The 8,508-nt window shown below is 41.5% G+C and overlaps 1 pseudogene; it reads right to left on the reverse strand.

Moving 5' to 3' along the window:
• Positions 1–6,999: 6,999 nt before the first annotated feature.
• Positions 7,000–7,175, reverse strand: LOC122539603 (annotated as a pseudogene).
• Between the last annotated feature and the right edge of the window lie 1,333 nt (positions 7,176–8,508).

Below are 8,508 nucleotides of genomic sequence, written 5' to 3' on the forward strand. Positions count from 1 at the left end.
GCTCTCATGTTTTGGATCCCCCACCCTAGAAGAAAAGACTTTGGCTACTCATGCTATTTATGCCCCTCATGATTTTATAAACTTCTATAAGGTCACCACTCCGCCTCTGATGCTCCACAGGAAAAAAAGCCAGCCTATTCAATCTCTCCCCATAGCTCAAACCCTCCAATCCCAGCAACATCCTTGTGAATCTTTTCTCAGCCCTTTCAAATGTAACAACATCTTTCCTACAGCAGGGAGACCAGAACTGAATTCAGTATTCTAAAAGTGGCCTCACCAATGTCCTGTACAACCATAACATGATGAGAGCAGCCTAGTCAGACACTCCAAAGATGAAAGAATTTGTAACCGCCAAACAACTGCTGCTGGTGTGCAGAGAGCCTCAGACATTATAGATCTTTGAGCATAAAACATAGAACAGTATAGTACAGGAATGGGCCCTTCGGCCTACGATGTTGTGCCGAACACAACGCCAAATTAAACGCCCTTCTGCCTGCCTTTGGTCCATATCCCTTCACTTCTTGCATATTCATGTGCTTATCTAAAAGTCCCTTAAATGCCCCTAATGTATCTGCCTCCACCACCACCACTGACACAAATTTCAGATTCCTACCACTCTTGGGGGGAAAAAAAGCTTGCCCCTTACATCTGCTTTGTACTTGCCCTCCCCCCACCTCCTCACCTTAAATGCATGTCCCCTAGTTTTAAACATTTCAATTCTTGGGAAAAAAAGATTCTGACTGTTGACCCTGTCTATGCATCTCATAATTTTATAGATTTCCAACAAGTCTCCTCTCAGCCTCCACCACTCCAGTGAAAAAAACCTGAAGTTTTCTAGCCTCTCATTATAGCTCATGCCCTCTTATCCAGGCAGTATCCTGGTAAACCTCTTCTGCACCCTCTCCAAAGCCACCACATTCTTCCTGTAATATGCAAGTCCATTGTACATCTTCAGCCTTTAATGCACTCACTACAATTAGAATTGAATCCAATTCTAAGTGTGACCTAACCAAAGTCTTATAAAGCTGCAACATAACATCCTTACTCTTGAACTCAATTTCCTGACCAATAAAGGCAAGCATGCCATATGCCACCTTTACCACCATATTTGGAAGTGTGATGTTGACAACTACAGCCAAGACATTGCACTTTACTGTGACCAACACTGAAAGCACTGTGATTTGGACCTAATCTACCCATGCCATTTTGATTGAACATGTGCCTTATGAGTGAGAGTATAGATTCAGTGATGTTACCCACATTTATTCAAGGCAAGATTTAATGTAACAGCTTTGGCATTAAAGGCTGGAGATATACAATCGATATGAATGATTTATTGTCATATATAGCTTGAAGATACAGTGAAAAGTGTTTGTCACCAGAATCTAACTCCATTTTGAGGTGCAATGAGAATAAAAAGAAATTACTTAAATGAAACTGCATCTTCTGTTCAAACTGGGGTCTCAAGCAAAGCTTCAGGGCTTCTGCAAGGTGTTCCAGTCCTCAAACAGTCCCACTCTGGAAACAGCAATGACAATGCTGATGTCCACGAGACCTCAGCTCTTCTGCTGCCATTGCCTTGCTGACACCTCTAAGAGTCTAGACTCTGGGTCTACTGCTGCCAAGAGTCCAGGCTCTGCACCTACTGACCAGGAGTTCAGGCTCCAGGCCTACCACTGCTAAGCATCCAGGTTCCAGGCACTGCTACCCCTATGAGGAGTCCCTACTGACTCCGATGCTGCAGCCACCACCCCGCCCAAGTCTTCATGGACTGCTCAGACACCCAGTGATGACTGCTGCCCACCCCTTGGACTGACTTAGCACAGCCCAGATGACCCCTTGTTTGAAGCTCACACAGTATGTTGCCATGTGCTATACGTCTGACAATGATCTAACACAGTGTTTTATCACAACAAATGCATCCTTTATCTAACTTGTAGATTGACTTCTCAGAGTTCCCCACCATCACAAGCTCTCTCCCTCTCTCTCTGCATTCGAAAGTAAACTAAACCCTCAATAGTCACTCCAATGGCTCCTAACCAGACTTTGGAATAGCCAATCCCAGATACTGCAAATAATTAATTTATAGACACCGGTTTGCATCTTAAACAAAAGGCTTAACTATTTATTAAATACATGAGAGGGAAAATCAAACAATATGGTTATTTAATTAATGTGGATGCTTTAAAGACCATACATTTGTTTTTAGCCCACATTCACAGAGACAGACAAATAGAGCGAAGGGATAAATGAAGGAAAATGACAAAATTGGCCAGATTATTTAAATGGCTTTTATGAATGCATTGTTTTAAAGACCACTGAATACTGGGTCATACTGGTTCCAAGCAAGGGTGAGTCAGAGTGCCATGAGGCATTCATTAATTCTGCAGGGGGAGTCTCTGAGTTGGTCCACCAGCTTGTTTTTAATGGTGAAACTGACTCCATGATTGCGGCGCACTTCTTAAGAACTGTCCTTCCCCTACGATATGTCCATATCATAGTGCCTGAGTTCCCATGCAATGTTTGCTGTGTGGCGTTCCGGTCTGTCACTCGTGGCACTGTCTATAAAGGTCTAGTTGTTCCAGGTCCCAAATTTCATAAAGTTGAAGAGGATAGAAGATAGATGCACCAACACCAATGTCCTTGACCAGGCCAATATCCCCAGCATCGAGGCACTGACCCCCCTTGATCGGCTATGATGGGCTGGGCAGATTGTCCACATGACCAACATGAGACTCCTCAAGGAGGTGCTCCTCTCCCAGCTTCAAAATGGCAGGCAAGCCCCAGGTGGACAAAGGAAATGCTTCAGGAATACCCCCAAGGACTCGCTGGCAAAGTGCAGCATTCCCACAGACACCTGGGAATCACTGGCCTACGACCATCCAAAGTGGAGGAGGGATATCCTGGAAGGCGTCCTCATCTCCAGACTTGCTGTCGGGGGAAAAACTGGAAGCCAGGTGAAAAGAGAGCACTGCCACACCAATGCCCTGCCCACCAATCCCTGCGACCACCTTTTTTCCCCCAAGTGTGGCAGAGTCTGCTGAAGCTGCATCGGTCTGTACAGCCACCTACGGACTCCCCCTGGGAGTGGAAGAGAGACATCCTCGTTTGTGAGGGACCACTGATGATGATGATGATGATGTGTCACTGGTGTAAGTGTGGACACTGGTTGTTTTTCTGAAATGTTGATCAGGGTCACCGCCTCCATTCGTCCAGGTAAAGCCAGCAAGTGTTCTCAATCAGCTTTGGGCTTCCAGCAGCTGGTGTGGGAGATTAGACGGGGAGCTTTCAAATCTTTATACCATGTTGTCAACAGCCAAGTTCATTCTCGCCAGAAAACACAGTTCAATAAAACAGCATCTATTTTGGTTCCACACTGATAGACTCTTCCCAAAGCCTCAATTACTATTCAACAACTGTCATCTGCTTGAATATACAGTATCCTTCAGACTGGCCAGAACCAATTCCCAGGTACTGACTTCGTGCATAACAAACTTTTGCTATCTGTTTAAATATAATACTCTTCCTGGTGTCACTGTGTGTGTCGGAACCCTTTTGATCAAACTTCAGCCCACAATTAACTTCTAGGCCTGGCCTCACAAACAATCAAAAGCTTGTTTGATCCATTCTTTTCCACTCACCACAATCTGTTCCAAATTCCATGAGTCATTCTGAGCTCCAAACAAAAATGGATAAAAGAATAAAAAATAAAAATTATGGAAAATCAGTGAGGGTTCGAATAGTCTGGTCTAGTTTCTGAGCTGAGGAGAGGAGAATTGGAAGTGGGTTATAAAAGGGCAATCTGAGGTTTTAATCAGTCACAAATACACAGGAATTAGGTCGCCATAGTCACCATTACTGTCACCGCAGCAGGGAGGGGAAGAATCAACCTGTCATTTCTAAAAAAAAAAATTGCCTGTACTCTCATCAAGCTCTTTGAAATATCTGATCAAGATATCCAACAATCCTTCAAACTCAAGTCCACAAAAATTATCCAGTATGAAATATTCCTAATCACATCCTTATTAATTTTAAATAATTGAAATAAATTCCTTATGTTTGCAAACAGTTCAGTCATTCCAAAGTGAAGGCATACCATCTATCTTCATGGCTTATTATATTTAGGCAAAGGACCCAGATACTTTGTCAAAATGTTTCCACCAAACCTTTTCAGTTCAGAGACAATTCCACAATCCTTTGCATCCAATGAGAAAGTCACATTCACAAGATATATACAGCTTGGTACATCATGAATTTCTATTAAAACTTAATTTGCTGTTTCATAAAATGTTCTTATGATTCATTAATCATTGTTTAAGCAATGTATAATGTTGTCTACAGTTAACTGCAAATATTAAAAAGGAAACCAAACCTTGTTTGCCATTGTCTGTTGAGGGACTTCCATTAAGTTAAGGTTGGACAACACCATAGATTTGAAGAACTTTCATATACATCAAATGTCAGGAATAAATTTCTATCGTTCTGCTGAGCATTATGCAGTTCCCTGATCTGAATATTGAAGCCAGAAACTTAGCCATGCCTTTATTTTATTACAAGAGAGATGTGAATCTGTTGCTATCTGAGACATGAGAGAGTGATTAACATCTTGAGAGTACAACATGTACTCTTACACTATATGCTGCTCTGGCAAAGGGGACAGAATAGCTTCACGCTATTATTGCTAGATTATTCATCTAGTGATCCATTTAATATTCCTGAGTTCAAATCCTGCTATAGCAGAAGGTGGAATTTGAATTCAATAAAAATCTAGAATTAAGGGTCTAATGATAGCCATGAAGCCATTGTCAATTATCTGTAGAAGTGTATCTAGCTCACTGACATACTGTAGGGAAAGAAATCTGCCATCCTTACCTGGGCATTTAGGATGGATAAAGATGTTGGCTTAGTTAGTGACATCCATATCCTATGGATTACTTTTTAAAAATCTGAAATTAAGCAGATTTTTAAAAATTCCCTATATGTTTTGATGCTTTTTCTTTTTAGTTTGAACTTTTTGTGCCTGTAGATTTCTTCCTCTTTGCCAATTTTTCGTATTTTCGTACCATTTTCATTTTCTGGGGTGTTCTATGTCATCACCAATCTATTTTGCGTATTCCTTCATTCCTTTTAATTTCTTTCTTTAAATTTGTGCTTTAAAACATCCACGAAGTTATTTCCATTAGGTTGTAGGTCATTCAAAATATGAGCTTTACCTCTGTAGTTGACATTTTTCACCCTTTACTCTGAACCCTGATTTGTTACAGAACAGGATCTTCAGCAAGAGTGCACTGAGTAAAAGAACTGCGCAGTTCTCCAGGAACTCCACCAGTAGGTGGTGACAGATGGCATGCGGAGCAGACAAATGGACTCTGACTGGAAAGAAAGGATGTTGTTGGTGTTCAGAGGTTTGATGGGAGACCTGTTTTAAAAATATTATCATTATCAGGTAGCCGCTCAGAATTTAAGTTTACTTTTTCAACTAACCGAACATGTGACGTCAGATTCATGACTGCTTGAACAGCTGGTGAAGTGGTTTTTCTGATTGACTTGGAGTGAGTAAGAGCTGCTTATTCCTTTAAGGGGAGCTTTTCTATTGGAGGGGAGATATTGATGATTAGACTAGGTGATAGACGTCAAAGTAGATTGCACCACAGATGTCTAAGTGTGCCAACTCTACAATGCCGTCTGAAAGACAAAGGGAAGAAGCTGGACTATAAATGGGAGGGCATTTATTGATTGACAGTGCATTAAGCATGATTGCAAGGAGATCAAAGGTTATGGAGGGAAGGTCAATGTTGAATTCCTGAGAGTCAAGAGTAACCGGGAGAAGATCAAGGATGATAGAAGGCAGGTCAATGATTATGACCGGTAGGTTAAGGTTTTCAGAGGGTGAGAGTTCCACAATGCCAGAAGGAATGTCCAGGGTCAAATACGATGGCATGAGGGCTGAGGGTGAATGAGGGAGGGTGATAGCTTCCAGTTCCTGAGTCAATGTCTGAGTTCCCACAAACCTGGCTGAGACAAGCATTACAGTGAACCTCGAGGATGGAGTTCACAATGGGTGGGAGAGTAGAGACTGAAACATAGCTAATGCTAAGTATAGGGCTCTGCCTTAGTTAGAAGTGTTCAGTTCAAGATGGGGAGAATCCTGATGCTATCCCTGGGAAGCAGGAACACCTATCCTTTCAGGACTAATGGCAGACAGGCATCTCTTAACTGTGTAGCTACACTTTGGCTTCACTTAGGCATTTGTCCAGTTGTATGGAGTGGCAGCAGATCCAGTGATCAACAGGTGTAGTAGAGATGACAATTCTTGCAGCTGTAAAACCTCCATTCACCAGCAGAATGCTCCTGGCTTATAGTTAATGAAAGAAAGCACAGAAGCCCCTTTAAAGATGGCACCTGGATATCTGGTCACCATGAAGTAATGGCAGAGGAGTCGACTTCCTTTCTACCCCTGGAACATGATTGGCCATTCTCCTCATGAGCGAATAGCTAGTTATCTGGCTGCTTTGTAGTTGTATGTATTGATCCATCCCCAGCTGTGAAGGGAAGTGCTGCGCATTCTCAATGCTATTGGAAAATTTCAACCTTTAAATCCTGCTCTTCCCTACACTCATCCTTGTTTACAGACCATCACTGGCCTTCCTTCTCTCACCTCATACAGCCCTCTGCAATTCTTGAATTCTAGCCTCTTACAAATCACTGACTTTGAACGCTCTGCTATTTCTCCTTTTGCATAGGCCCTAATTTCTGAAATTCCCTCCTGATTCCACGCCATCTCTCTTTCCTCCATTAAGGTGTCACCTTAAAACTTCCCTCATTAACTAAGTTTTGGGTCTGTTGCCTACTGTCAGCTTTGGTATGGTATAAATATTTTATCATCAGCCTGTACAGAGATGTTATTACATATCTCTGGATCAGGTGGGACTTGAAGCCAAGCCTCTTAGCTCAGAGATAGAGACACAACCAATACACTACAAAAGGCCATTTTTTGACAAGGGAAGTACACAAATGCAGTTCCCCGCTAGCACAGATTTTGCAGTTGAGTATTCCACATTTGGGGACAACGCAGGTATCTGCACACCCAAAGTGCTATGGGATTGTATTGCCCTGGGAGTACCTTTGGGCGGCACGGTGGTTCAGGGGTTAGCCTCACAGTGCCAGGGACCTGGGTTTGGTTCCAGCATTTGTTGACTGTCTGTGTGGAGTTTGCACATCCTCCCCCTGTCTGTGTGGGTTTTCTCCCATTCTCCAAATATCTGTAGGTTAGGTGGATTGGCCATTGTAAATTATCCATTATGTCCAGGGATGAGCAGGGTAGGTTGAAGTAAATGCAGGCTTACAGGGATAGGATAGGGGATGGGATCTGGGTGGGCTGCTCCTCAGATGTTCAGTGCAGACCTGATGGGCTGAATGGCCTCTTTTCACATAATATGGGTTCTATGATCCTTGATCTCTCCCTTGCCGATGTATGCTTTTCCATAATGTCATAGTGAAGAACCTAGGGTTGTTTAATCATGTTAAATTAACACAAGTTGTTGCTTTCATGTATTTTTTTTTTAAATATTTTGAGTACATGATACTTACAGGATAAAGCATTAGGATTTCTTGGTTGGAGGAAAAGACAACTTCTACATCACTTATGTTAACCAATGTTTTGGTTTTAAAACTGTGAAGGGAAGTTTCAAATAAAAATCCTGTCCTCATGCTGACTGGCATAATTTCCTTCAAATCCTAACAATAGTACTTATTACTCAGAGGGCACAATATTGTGAGCAAGAAAATTGCCAGTAATTGTCCACTGACACCAATGGAAACACAGGTTGAACACTCAGATTATTGTGGCAGATGCAAACTTCAACCTAATACAACAATATCAGATTTGGCCAATCAGAAAGTCTTTGTGATTTAGGTAGTTTTCATTGCTGTTTAGTGTATAAATTATATTCTACAATTACCTTAGCTCATCTACCTTAATTATCATTCCCCTGCAAATTAAGGGCATCTGATGTGCTAAAATTAATGGTTCAGAAAAGTCTAGTTTTACTTTCGCCACTGTCAATGTGACATTAAGACTATGAGTGGTACCCTCTCTCTTTTATAAACCCAACTGAATCATTGATGGTGCCTTGAGGATGATTTTTAAAGCTTTTTGAGTCTGGTGTCACCATTATGAGAGTACATCCCTGGCCTGATGGTTTTAGTGAGGCCTATAATGGTTGTTGACAATTTTATTTCATGAATGCTTAATACACTTAAATCATTTTCCTTTTTTAAAATTCTATTGATTAAATATATTTATTTTATTTTGAAAACATTTATTCATTTAAATTTTTTTTTTAAGGTGAGAGGAGAAAGATGAAAAAAAGACATGGGAGGCATCCATAGAGAGTGTTTTTTGTGTGGAATGAACTTGCAGAGGAAGTGATGGATGTGGGTACTTTTATAACATTTAAAATACATTTAGATAGGGACATGAATAAAAATAGGAGAAAGTGAGGACTG

This window comes from Chiloscyllium plagiosum, chromosome 32 (assembly GCF_004010195.1).
Source record: "Chiloscyllium plagiosum isolate BGI_BamShark_2017 chromosome 32, ASM401019v2, whole genome shotgun sequence".
NCBI lineage: Eukaryota > Metazoa > Chordata > Chondrichthyes > Orectolobiformes > Hemiscylliidae > Chiloscyllium > Chiloscyllium plagiosum.